This window comes from Callithrix jacchus, chromosome 3, assembly GCF_049354715.1.
Source record: "Callithrix jacchus isolate 240 chromosome 3, calJac240_pri, whole genome shotgun sequence".
NCBI lineage: Eukaryota > Metazoa > Chordata > Mammalia > Primates > Cebidae > Callithrix > Callithrix jacchus.
Window position 1 is genome coordinate 186,384,899 of NC_133504.1, and position 13,167 is coordinate 186,398,065.

The 13,167-nt window shown below is 48.6% G+C and overlaps 1 protein-coding gene across 5 annotated transcripts in view; it reads right to left on the reverse strand.

The window, feature by feature from the left end:
• The window catches only part of JAKMIP1 (janus kinase and microtubule interacting protein 1), a 174,120-nt gene that overhangs the window by 144,195 nt on the left and 16,758 nt on the right, over positions 1–13,167 (reverse strand). The window contains exon 2 of one of the 5 annotated variants that reach the window (XM_054253498.2): positions 12,852–12,969. The exons of the other annotated variants lie outside the window; for them this stretch is intronic. The gene's annotated coding sequence lies outside the window, so the exon portion shown is untranslated. The remainder of the gene's footprint in view (positions 1–12,851; positions 12,970–13,167) is intronic. 5 annotated transcript variants of the gene reach the window in all.

Sequence of the window (13,167 nt, forward strand, 5' to 3'; positions counted from 1 at the left end):
GGGTTCTGTGAGCCGCTCCCAGCTGGTGCAGAGATGAGAAATTGTAGAAATAAAAGACACAAGACACAAAGATAGAGAAAAGAGAGTCTGGGCCCAGGGGTCCACTACTACCCAAATTGTGGAGACCAGCAGTGGCCCTGAATGCCTAGACGCTCCACTTATGAGTTGCAAATCTGGGGGCAGAGTAGGTAGGGTGGTCTTGGTGGTCGGAGGACTGGAGGCAAGGTAGATAGGGCGTGGCAGTGATGGGGTCAAATACATCATGTGTCATTCAGGTAGGGGCTCAGGAATTTCTGGCACCCGAAGTGAGGTAAGGAGCATAATGCATCAGTACTGTTTCCATACTTAGCAAGAAAGAACTCAAACATTAAGATTTATTTGTACTACTATTACTAATTATCTTTTCTAAGAAAAAAAGGAACCAGGTGCAGAAGCAGAACATAAGAGTAGACACAGAACGTGACCACTGAAGCACAGCATCACATAGAGACAGTTAAGTCCCCGGATGTCTGCGGGTCTCTTTGACAGCCATCAGGCCTACCACAAGAGCTTGGAGAAGCGGAGTTTTCTCCAAACTTCCCCAGGAAGGAGATGTCTCGGCCATTTTGGACATCTACTTCCCTATCTGGCTAAACAGCGGGCACTTTCACAGCACTGGCGCTGCCACACAGCCGAGGCGCCCTCCAGCAGCCCTTATGCGGGCGTGACAGAGGGCTTAAAGCATCTTTCCTTAATGTCATTCATTTCACAATGTCACCCCAGGTTCACGCTTCCGACCTGAGAGGCATTAGTAAAAGAATTAAGATCACCTATGAATAACTAAGATCACATATGAATAACTAATAACTACTATGGTTATATTTCTAGTTACTTTCTTCTTCATTATTTATATGGAAATAGACTGAGGCCTCTTGCTCCTGCCTCAGGGCTTATGGGATCTCCCCCGACGCTTAACCACCATCACCACCACCACCATTATGACCAACCACCACCATCAGCAGCACTACCACCACTCTCACCAACATCACCATCACCACCACCACCATCACCACCACCACCACCATCACCACTGCCAGGCATTGCCAATATGTGTCCAGCCATCAAAGAACATCAGCATAGGGGAAAGGTAGATGAGAAACAGAGAGGGAAGGATGCAGAGCCCACCGTGGTGTAAGCCATCTTGATCCCCACCCCCACCCCCACCCAGTATGTGTCTAGTAGGGAATGCCAAGAGCACGCGTGCACAACGGTGATGGGTGTGGGAAGACAGAGTCTTTACATGTCTTGAGGGTTGGCGGTTCACCCTCAGAAACTACTGAAGCCAGGCCTGCTGTGCAGGTAGGACTGTGCTTCTCTCATCTCAAATGCTAACTCCCTGCCTGGCATGGAATCAAGGCTCATTTCTTGGCTAAATGCATCAGCAATCCCTGGCTGCACAAAAATCACTTCACCATCCGGTTTCTGCCTCCATTAAGTGGAGACAGTGCCTGTTTCAAACCTGGTGATGTGTGTATTCTTGCAAAGCCATGCAGACATTTAACAGCCAAGCATTACTGATACTTTTTATTAATAAGCAACTAACAGAAAGTAGAATTTCTTCCATCTTCCCACAAGCTCCCCACATGATACCTGATTGTGGTTCCCTGGACACACACCACACCATGCCACACAGAAATTCTCAGTCCCACTCTTCTCTGAAGGTAAATCCTTCTGAAATACTGGTCCAATGCTTCTAATGTCTAGGATCCTGTGATCAGGCCAGCACAGAATTCTCTGGTCTGACTTGGCAGGAAAGCTGCTCAGAGCAAAGCATGCTTTCTTCAATGCTGCCCGAGCACACTGGCTGAAAAGCCAGCCCTCAGCTTTACATTCTGTTCAACTTCAACTTCCTTCAGCTGGCAGTGACCTGGTCCCCTGGCACCCACCAGACGATCTGCAGATAACATTAATAAATCCCAGCTGCAGAAAACAGTGCCTGTAATGAGGAAGGACTGGATCCTGGAAAGACGGAGACCCGAGCCAGCCCCTGTCTAAATCCCATGCTGCTCCAGCTCTGGCCTGGGTTTCTTCCAGTCACCCGCAAGAACCCCAGCCTGTTCTGAGCCCTAGGGAGGAGAGAGGATGCAACCCTGGCCCCATCTGTAGGTAGCTCATGGCCATCTCATCTGCCCAGCCCACACAGGACATTGTGCCAGGACACAATCAGCCAGGGGATGGGAGCCCCTAGTGGCACTGACCAGGGCCCCCAAAGTGACCTTCTGTCCCCAGGTGTTCAGGGCGCTACAACTCTGTTCCCAGAAGCTGGGAGGGATGTTAGAGCGAAAAAGCTTCTGTTACCTGCAGCTCTGCTCATGTGGCTTCCTCGCCCAAGATGCCCCATCCCACCCCCGTGGTCACTCCACACTGACTGTGCATCTCTTGGCTCCCAGCTCAAGTGCAGAGGGTGAAACAGGAACAGCTGCTGCCCTCATGCTACCCAAGATCAGTCGAGGGAGGAGGCTGGTAATCAGATGATTGCACTGGGGTGAGGTCAGCGCTCAGAGCCTGAGGGCTTCCTGGAGGAGGTGATGCCCCAGCTGACACTTCAAGTTTAGCAGGAGGCTAACCCGATTAACAAAGGATAAACAATGAAAAGAAGAAAGCAAGCCCTACAAGATGTTCACGTGTGTCTGTGTGGGTTCCTGCAAGCACAGGAAAAAGTTCAGGAGATTTCACCTCCCACTGGTTACCATCCAGGGGGCAGAATCTGGAGGGCTGGAGAGAAAGGTCTATTAATGTCCTTAGTCTCTTCTTGAATTGAATAGTTACAACTACAAACCCTAGTTCAGTGATCTTAAAAGGCAATCAAACTAAGAAAAATGTAGGGGAAGGAAAGAAATTAAAATCTGAAGGAAATTTGGTCTAAAAGCAAAAACTCTAAAAATGGAATTATTTCTCTATGGGGGAGGAATGAATTTCATCAAAAGCCTCTGGTTTTATATGAAAACTCCTCCCCAAGAGGATGCCTGATATGAACTATGAACTATGAACGTTCCACTCTGCCTCAGGTGACCAAGACGACAGGACTGACAGTTGGATACTGTCCTACCACTAGCAATACCTTTTAAAAAATGTCTTATTGAAAAATTCCAAAACCCACAAAAAAGTTCCAAGAATAGCATACAATGAACCCTTTACACCTTCATCTTGATTCACCAACTGTTTACACTTATCTATCTATAAAGTTGGATGGTGGATGGATTTCTATCCTTATGGATAGAATATAAAACCACAACACTGGCCAGGCATGGTGGCTCATGCCTATAATTTCAGCACTTTGGGAGGCTGAGGCAGGCAGATCACTTGAGGCCAGGAGCTCAAGACCAGCCTGGCCAATATGGTGAAACCCCGTCTCTACTAAGAATATGAAAAAAAAAAAATAGCCAGGCATTGTGATCCCAGCTACTCAGGATGCTGAGGCAGGAGAATTGCTTGAACCCGGGAGGTAGAGGTTGCAGTGAGCCGAGATGGCAACACAGAGCAAGAAAGCCTCCATCTCAAAATAATAATAATAATAATAATAATAATAAACAAAATATAAATAAAATAACAACATAATGATCAAAATCAGATTATCACTGATACATTTCCTATTCAAATATCACCAAGTTTTGCAATAATATCTTATTGCAAAATGATGACGTGAGGCCTTGAGCCAGGCCTCAGAACACTTATTAATATTGAAGAGCAGCTGTAAACAGGATGCAGCCAGGTGTCTGTCAGAGGTACTGTGAACCACAACCTCCCCACCCCCACAAATAAGTGGAAAAGTAGAACTTAATGACAATCAGGAATAACCGACATCACCGGGGCAAGAGCCGGGTGTGACGTATGATGAGGGAGGGCTGCTGGGAAGGATCCAGGCACAGCGAGAGAGGACCATGAATCCTTGGCTAATGCCAGACCTGGTCTTTGGCTCTGTGTTTAAGAAATCAGAGGTCACATGCCCTCAGGCCCGATGGTACCCTCTGTCCTTGAGAGCTGGCCACGAGGACCAGAATGAACCAGGGTACAGAAGAACAGGCCTGGGCTTACAGCCCTCCACCTGCTGGGCCCTGTGGAAAAGTTGCAACACTGCTTCAGGCCTCAGTTTCCCCATCTCTAGAGGCTCAGGTCTTCCCCGAAACCCCTTGGAGTTCCATTTACCCCAGGATCTCCTAAAAGGGCTCCTGGGAATGTAAAGCCCCGCCCGCTCCCAGCCCATACCTCAGCACCCTGAACTAGACTACGACACCCAGCTCCCAGGTGGCCCCCATCATGTCAAGGACTGGTTCCTTCTGCCTTCCTAGCTTTTGCACCCTGGCCCCTTCCTCACCCTCTGCCCACCCATGCGGTCCCATCTGCCCCTGAACCATGGCCACCCTAAGCCATGCAGAGTTCTGACCCATCAACTCTTTTTTTCTTTTTTTGGAGACAGTTTCTCTCTGTCACCCAGGCTGGAGTGCAGTGGCTTGATCTCGGCTCACTGCAACCTCTGCCTCTGGGGTTCAAGCGATTCTCCTGCCTCAGCCTCCCAAGTAGCTGGGACTACAGGCAGGCACCATCATGCCTGGCTAATTTTTTTGTAATTTTAGTAGAGATGGGGTTCCACCATGTTGGCTAGGATGGTCTTGATCTCCTGACCTCATGATCTGCCTGCCTCAGCCTCCCAAAGTGTGTCTCTCGATCCTGGTGATGGCCACTGCTTTTCTGAGAGAAAAGAAAAAAAAAACAGTAAAAACATATCCACAGACTATCCTTGGTTCCCACTGCCCTGCAGGTAAAAACCAAACTCCTTAGCCTGAACAAGGCCCTTCCTCATGTAAGCCCCCACTTCCCCTTCCCACGAGTCCCCTCAAACTCCCCTCAATTGCCAAACTGACCAACATCAGGGGGCAGCAACACAGCACTGACATGCAGGCAGGTGACACTCTCTGGGGCCTGCTGAGGCCATGAAGGCTCAGAAAGGATCCTCCCCAAAGTCACAAAGCTCCTATGTGACAGAACCAGGACACAAGTAAGTGAGCTCCAAATGGGCTCCCTTCATTCCACAATAAAAAATAAAACGCTTCATTGCTACCTTCATGCTGCCTCCGGACAAAGCCTGAAAGAACACTAATACAGCTGCTCAGTGCTGGGAGAACAGGTAAATGCCATTTTTCCTTTCTGCAACGCTTTCATGCATTTTATAGATGGTTTTCAAAGTTTCCAGCAGCAATACTGACTAGAAGTCAGCAGACGTGGAGGGATAAGGAGTTTCCGAGCATCTCATTCATTACTCATCACTGAATTGCTTTGCACAGTGGATAAAAATGGTGGCCTGCTTTCAGCCGAGGACTCATTCCAGTGCGGCTGGCACCAGGCAGGATTTCCCACCTACCCAGCTCTGCCCAGGCAGATGGATGCTGCCTTAGAACGCCAGCACCCTGCCGATGCCCGGGGCATGCCTGCCAATCCATGGCTTTCTTGGCACCTGGAAAAGGCAGGATTCAAAACTCAGACTTTTTTTTCCAATTAAAGTAGCAGATGCCTTGGTACTGTCTAAGAGATTAAAAGGTTAAATGTAAATTTACTCAACAATCATCTTGACCCATCAAAGCCCTTGTCCTCTCTGAAACTGTTTCCTGGGGTTCCATACAGCAGATATCAGTGCTACCACTGTCTTCAGGGCTGTAACAGAGAATCCTTACAGCAGATGAGGTCCCTTGCTCATCATAAACACAATGGTAGTCAGCATCATTATTGTTTATTGAGAACCTAGTAAGTGCCAGATACTTCCCAAGCATTAAAGATACAGAGAGGAACAAGGTGTAATGCTGCCCCAGAATAGTCAGAGATCTAGTGAGAAGAAGGGACTTCACATCTCTAAGAGCCTTGAATTTGACTTTGAGCACAATAGGGAGCCTTCCCCTTCCCTTCCCCTTCCCCTTTCCCTTCACCTTCCCCTCCCACCCAGGGCTACACCTGGGTGAAAAAGGACAGATTGCCCCTCGTGCATTTCAAACCTCTTGCTCCAGAGTCAACACAGAGGACTACCTGGAAGTGGGTTCCACAGAGGGGGGCCCTGAAGGCAGAGATAGTGCTGAGGCTGTCCCTGTCTGGTGGGGTATGAAGAGACCTGAGGTGAGCCATGAATATGAACATTTTAGGAGGAAAAACCAGATAGGCCCTCCAGCCTCACTGAATGGCGCCAAGGAAGAATTTCCGAAGCTCAGCTATATTATACATTTTAATCTATTTACCAAGCTCCTCTGCACTCCTACCACGGGGCTGCTGTTCTGCAGAAATAAGATGCGGTACTGCACCATTTCACCCGGACACACTCAGAATGGGGCAGCGGGGTCAGGGAACTGAGTGCTAGGAGATAACTCCGTGTTTACAAATGGGGAAACTGAGGCTTGTAGTGGTAGACTCACCCAAGGTTCCACTGAACATATAGGAGGACCAGGGATTTGCCAGCCCAGGTGGCCAGCAAGAAATTGAAGCTTATATCAAAGTGGTGGGAAAAGCTGGGCATCATGGCTCATGCCCGTAATCCTAGCACTTTGGGGGGCCAAGGCAGGCAAATCACTTGAGTCCAGAAGTTGGAAACCAGCCTGGGCAACATGGCGAAACCCTGCCTCTACAAAAATTAGCCAAGCATGGTGGCATGTGCCTGTAGTCTCAGCTATTGGGAAGGCTGTGGTGGAAGGATTGCTTTGAGTCTGGGAGGTTGAGGCTGCAGTGAGCCATGATTTGTGCCACTGTACTCCAGCTTGGGTGAAACAGTAAGACCTTGTCTCAGAAAAAACAATGATGGGAAAGGTATGAACCTCGTCATGAAAAGTGACCATGTGACCATGCCTAGACACCCACTGGCATCCTGAAACCAAAAGGGAACTTTGGATAGGAGAGTGTTGGTAGACAAATGTCAGTCTTCCCAAAGGGAAAAACACTTAGCAAATATTGATGTAGAGAAGTGAGTTCCAAAGTTGAAGAGGACTTTAAGAAAGACCATCTGATCTGAACTCCCCATTGCACAGATGGGAGGTAGAGTCTAGGGAGTGTGTGGCTAATCCAAGTGTACACAGAAAGGCAGGATTTGAACCCAGCCCCTTTACTCCCAATCCTGCGCTCTAGTTACTCTGGGCCTCATACTTAGCCTAATAAAGGCTTATAAGCCACATCATCACCTGCTCCAGCAGGCCCTCCATGATTGCCATGGCTTTTGCCTCTGAACACCTGGGCCTCCTGGGAAGGGTGTAAGAGAAAGAGCCTGGGCTTTGCTGTCAGTTGGACCTACAGTCAAATCCTAGATCCAGCCCGTCTGCTGTGTGACCTGCATCACCGCCTCAATTCTCCGTCATGAGGCTGTGTGGATTAAACAAATTAAGGCAACCATTGCAGGGTCTGAAGCAGAGCAGCCCCTCCCACAGACTCAGGCAGGTAATAGCCATACTAATAATGGCTGCATCCCCCAAACATCAATGCAACCACTTCACCACCAATGCCACTACTCACATCAGAGCCATCATCTTCACAGCGACCTGGGCAGCCCCTGACTCTGCACTGCTTCAGATGCACATGCTGCAGGCCATCCCTCTGCCCACAACTCCTCTCTTCCCTGTCCCCAACCAAGATGCCTCAACTCAAAGTTAATTTTGTGCAGAAGAGGTGGGATTAATCCTAACCCCTCAACCTGATGCTTCCACTTCCAGGTGCATCATCCAGCTTCACTTCCTCCTGCAGACTTTTAAAGTCAAATAAGACTCCTTCCTTTCTACTTCCTGTCCAACCCCTAACCCTGCCTCCTTGGCCATGCCCACTTCCTGCTTCCTGTCCTCGTCCCTCCTCCCTGGGGTGGAGGAATAGGAGAGAAGGAAACAGAAGCCCAAGACTTTGATATAATTAGCCATGTCCCCCATGAGTATAAAAAAATGATCCCTTAATGTTTGGTAACTCATTTTTGAATTGAGAGATGTGGCTACCTTTTAGGAAAGCAGCTTTTCCTTTGTTATCCTATGATATGGTTTGGCTGTGTCCCCGCTCAAATCTCATCTTGAATTGTAGTTCCCATAATCCCTGTGGGGGGGGAGGGACCCGTGGAAGGTAATTGAATCATGGGGGCAGTTACCCCGTGCTATTCTCGTGATAGTAAGTTCTCACGAGATCTGATGGTTTTATAAGGGGCTTCCCCCTTCACTTTGCTCTCATACTTCTCCTTGATGCCGCTATGTGAAGAAAGATGTGTTTGCTTCCCCTAATGCCATGATTGTACGGTTCCTGAGGCTTCCCCAGCCATGCAAAACTGTGAGTCAATTAAACCTCTTCTCTTTATAAATTCCGATCTCTGGTATGTCTTTATTAGCAATGTAAGAATAAACTAATATACCCTACCATATTCTCCAGGTCATGTCCTCAGAGACACCTCCACTGACATCAACCCCACACAAACCTCCCCCATCTCCCAACCTCAGAGCACCTTGTACTTGGTCAGGGTCCCTCTCTCGTCACACGGGGTTGTTCACCAACTGTCTCCCTGCCCCGTCACAGTGCCTGGCTCAGAGGGCACACTCAGTCATTCATTTATGAATTGTTTCTCTGGGATATCTTCAGAGTGGACTGCCACATCCAAAAAGACCAGGTTACAAAGCTGGTATAACACATTCCCAGGAAAAAAAAAAACAAAACTGGGGTATATGGTCAGAGAGTGGTTGAGAAAAGACTAGAATGTGCTTTTCAAACCTTTGTTGCTCTTTTTCATGAAATGGTCTTGGAAGGACCCTCAGACACACCATAGGTCTCCCATGCCACCTTCACTGAAACCACCTGGGCAGCCCTGTGTGGCTGGAGAGAGGGTGAGATCTCATCTCAAAACCCCAGACTCACTAACTGTAACCCCTAAATGACTTCTTAGCCTCATGGGGTCTTGGTTTCCTCATACCTTCTTGCATGGTGGTTGAGAGGCTTAGAGAGGAAGCTAAAGCACTCACCCAAGGGAGCAGCTGCTAAATGCACCAGCCAAGAGGCAGAGCAGATGGAACAGGACAGGAAGGCTGAGCCCCAGACAGGGAGACCCTGCCCCATCCACCACCACCTCCCTCCTCTACCTTCCTGACACCCCCATAGGTACCGTCAAGGGACAACACTGCAAAGCCACAAACCCACAGGAAATCAAGCCCATTGTTACCCTGACACACACCCACCTCCTCTGCAAATGTGACCCTGCTTATTGTGCTAGGCAGAGAACAAGAGGGGGGAAGTTGTCCAGAAGTGGCCTGAGTCAGACTGCCTGGGTCTCTTGGAGTATCACTCCGGCCCCCAGACCAAAAGCAACAGCTAAACCAAGAAGTGCCTATTCTATCCCAGGTAGTGTGCTGGGTGCACCTCATCTCAATCCATCCTCAAAGCCTTGTAAAACAGGTAACAGTAGTATCCCCATTTGACAGATGAGGAAACTGAGGCTCAAAGTGGTGAAGTCACTTTCCTAAGATCCATTGCTTGTAAATGAATGGTCTCTCTGACTCTAAGACAAGTTCCCAGCTACCCAAAGAACTGTGTTTTGTTTTCTATCCCTAGGGCCAGCATCACACCTGATGCTGACCCTAGGGATAGAAAGCACCCGAGAACATTTTCAGGGATGAGAACAAAGCATATTGACAGAAAATTAATTGCCACGGAAAGTGCCCAACACTTTCATAAAACAGCAGTTTCAGAATATCCCAGTTCATGAAATGCTTCCAATATCACCAGAAAAACCACCTCCTTCAATTCCCCACCAAACACACCCACAAACACAAACAATTTCTGATGCTACTTATAGCTCAGAACCCATGTAAAACGCTCATCAAACAGAAAGGAGAGCTGTTTATCAACATCCAAGGGAACATAATGAAGCTTCCCTTAGAACATTCTGTACATGTGCAGTCTTCTTTCTTATTGAGCTTTTCACTATAAAATCTTAGGTGCTGAACAGGAGAGAAACGTGGAGGTGGGGGATGGGCAGTAGGGACCGACACCTGTGCTATAAGAAGAATTAAGCACCGTAAAAACACACACCCCTCTCTCATCAGATAATTTACTACAATTCAACAAGCATAGATGAAGTACTATAGCACTGTGTAGCAGGAACTGTCCCAAACTCTCCAAATTACCTAGTATTCTGCAGCCCTGTGGCATGCGTATTCTTAGCACCCCCATTGTCATGTCCCAGCAGCAAGGGGTGAAGTACTTTGACCCAATTAGCCACATGACCCAATTAGCAAGTGGGGGTAGAGGTTGTAGCAAGTGGATGTTGCAGCTAATTCAGCGACATTTAATTTTCTGTCAATATGCTTTGCTCTCAGAGAACCACAGCATGCTGTGCAGGAAGAGGCGTAGCTGCTCAATTCCAAGCTGAGTACAAAAACCTTTGCTTTTTCAACTGCTGCTTGCTGGCTCTTGGCCAACTCATTGCATCATTTTGGAATCTCCCCTTTATTAATGTGCAAAGGCCCCTTAAGAAGTCCCAGAAAAGGCCCCAGGCATCAGGTCTTTTCCGTCTTACCTCTGCTGAAACCAGTCAAGAGACTAGCAAGTAACCACACCACCAAGAACAAGGGGTAGTCAGTGACTTCCAAGCAAAGGGCAACTTCTTCTTGTGGTTTTTATATTCCTTCTATACCAGCCACCCTGTGTGGCTTGATATGCCTACATGCTGAACAGGGTGCTCCTGGACAGACACCTACCAAGCACCTGCTGTGTGCACAGGCCTTATGAGACACGCTGATAGATGGAAGGCATACAGATCACATTTGTCAGGCTTCCTCTCAAGAAAGCAGCTCCAGAAATGGTGGAAGCGGGGTTATGCTAAGACAGGTAGGAAGAGACCAGGGGCTCAAAGAGTAACACTAATTACAGGCCCAGAGCCAACAAACCAAGACAAGCTTACTGCCAGGTTGCTACCAGCTCAGTAGAGAAGGAAGTCCTTTTCAGGGGCAGACATTTGTAGAGTCCCTCAGTATCCCAATGGCTCCCCCACACCCTTGAGGAGCTCCTAGCCAAGCAAAGGAGACACTGCAACAAGCCCAGGTGATAACAGGGAGACCAAGGGCTACGGGTGCCAGCGTGGTGAAGGAAGGGACATCTGAAGTGGGCTCTGGCAGGGGTGAAATAAGGACATGCAGATGGAGGAGCAAGGGTCAAAGAAAGATCAGTAAGCATCCGGCAGGGAGAGCAGCAGCAACACAAGCTCCATTCGTTCATTCATTCATTCATTCAACAGCATCCTAGTGCCTGTTCCATACCAGACCCGGTGCTGAGCCTAAAACATGAATCTCACACAACCTCTTCCCTTGCAGAGCTCAAGCCAGTGGGGAAGAAGACTGTGAAAGGCATCAGTCACACACGGCGACCATGTCTGTGACGGAGAGATGTACAGAGAGGAACCCATCCTGGCCTTGGGAGGGTTGGTGATGCCCAAGGAGATGAGCCTGTGCAGACAGGAGGAGGAGGGGTCGGGGCAAGTTCAGAGAGAGCGAATGATTCCATGAGGTAAGAGACAGTGTTATGGACTGAATGTGTATGTCCTCCCCAAATTGATATAATGCAACCCTAACCGTTTTGGTGGGTCATTAGGTCATCAGGGTGATGCCCTCATGATAAGACTAGTGACCTTATAAGAAGGGACAGGAGACCAAGCTCAGTGGCTCACACCTGTAATCCCAGCACTTTGGGAGGCTGAGGATGGTAGATTGCTTGAGTTCATGAGTTCAAGACCTTGGCAACATAATAAGGCCTCGTCACTACAAAAAAAAATTAAAAAATCAGCCAGGTATGGTGGTGCACATTTGTAGTCCCAGCTACTCGGGAGGCTGAGGTGGGAGGATCACTTGAGCCCAGGAGCTCAAGGCTGCAATAATCAGTGATTACACCACTGCACTTCAGACTGGATAATAAAGTAAGACCTTGTCTCAAAAAAAATTTTTTTTTAAAGGAGGGGGACACGAGAAAGCTTACGTCCTCTCTCTCTCTCTCTCTCCACTGTGTGAGGGCACAGGAAGAAGGCAGCCACCTATGAACCAAGAAGAGGGTCCTCACCATGAGCCAAATTGTCTGGCACTGTGATCTCAGACTTCCAGCCTCCAAGATGGTGAGAAATGAGCTTCTCTTGTTTCAGCCCCTTGGTCTATGATATTTCTGCTATGGCAGGCAAATGGACTGAGACATAGGTAACAGTGGGAGCATCAGGAGATGAGGCCACGTATGTGACAAGGAGTCTGTGCTTTATCCTGGACCAGCAGGGAGCCTCTGAAGCCTGGTGTGAGTTTCAGAAATGTATCGCCCCTTCTAGACACACTGTTCCTTTTCCCAAACACTCCCTATAACTCCACAGCCATCCCGAGGAAGAAGGGAGCAGAAGACCAGGAGACACCTAGGAAGGCACAGGTGCCTCCAGGTCTGCTTGCAGAGACTTGGAGGTCAGGTCAGTGCCAGCTCCCACGGCAGCTCTTCCTCCCACTCAGCTCAGCTCAGCTCAGCCAGTGATCATCCTGGAGGATCCAGGTTCCCAGGTCCCATCTTAGTAATATGAGGACTCTTGAAGGTTGAGACAGAACAGTTACACACGATACAGGCAGATGACAATACATAGCCATCTAGACACATGGACACAGATGCCCTGCAAAGGGGTGCTGGCTGATGTCTAAAATGGAATGGGGCCAGGCACTGTGGCTCACACCTGTAATCCCAGCACTTTGGGAGGCCAAGGTGGGCCAGATCACCAGAGGTCAGGGGTTTGAGACCAGGCTGACCAACATGGTAAAACCCTGTCTCTACTAAAAATACAAAAATTATCCAGGAGTGGTAGCACATACCTGTAATCCCAGCTACTCGGGAGGCTGAGGCACACGAATCACTTGAACCCAGGAGACAGAGGCTGCAGTGAGCCCAGATCACGCCATTGCACCATAGTCTCGGTGACAGAGCAAGACTCTGTCTCAAAAAAATAGATTCATTAATTAATAATTTTAAAAAATAAAATGGAAGACAACCTTCAGCACTCAGGGTGCTGGGACTTGGTTTTCAATCCACCTTCCATGGAGCCCTGGTGCTCCTTGAAGATGTTCGGTGGGGGGCCAGGGATCAAAGGTCTGGAGCAACAAATGCTTGATTTCTTTTTTTCTAGGTGTA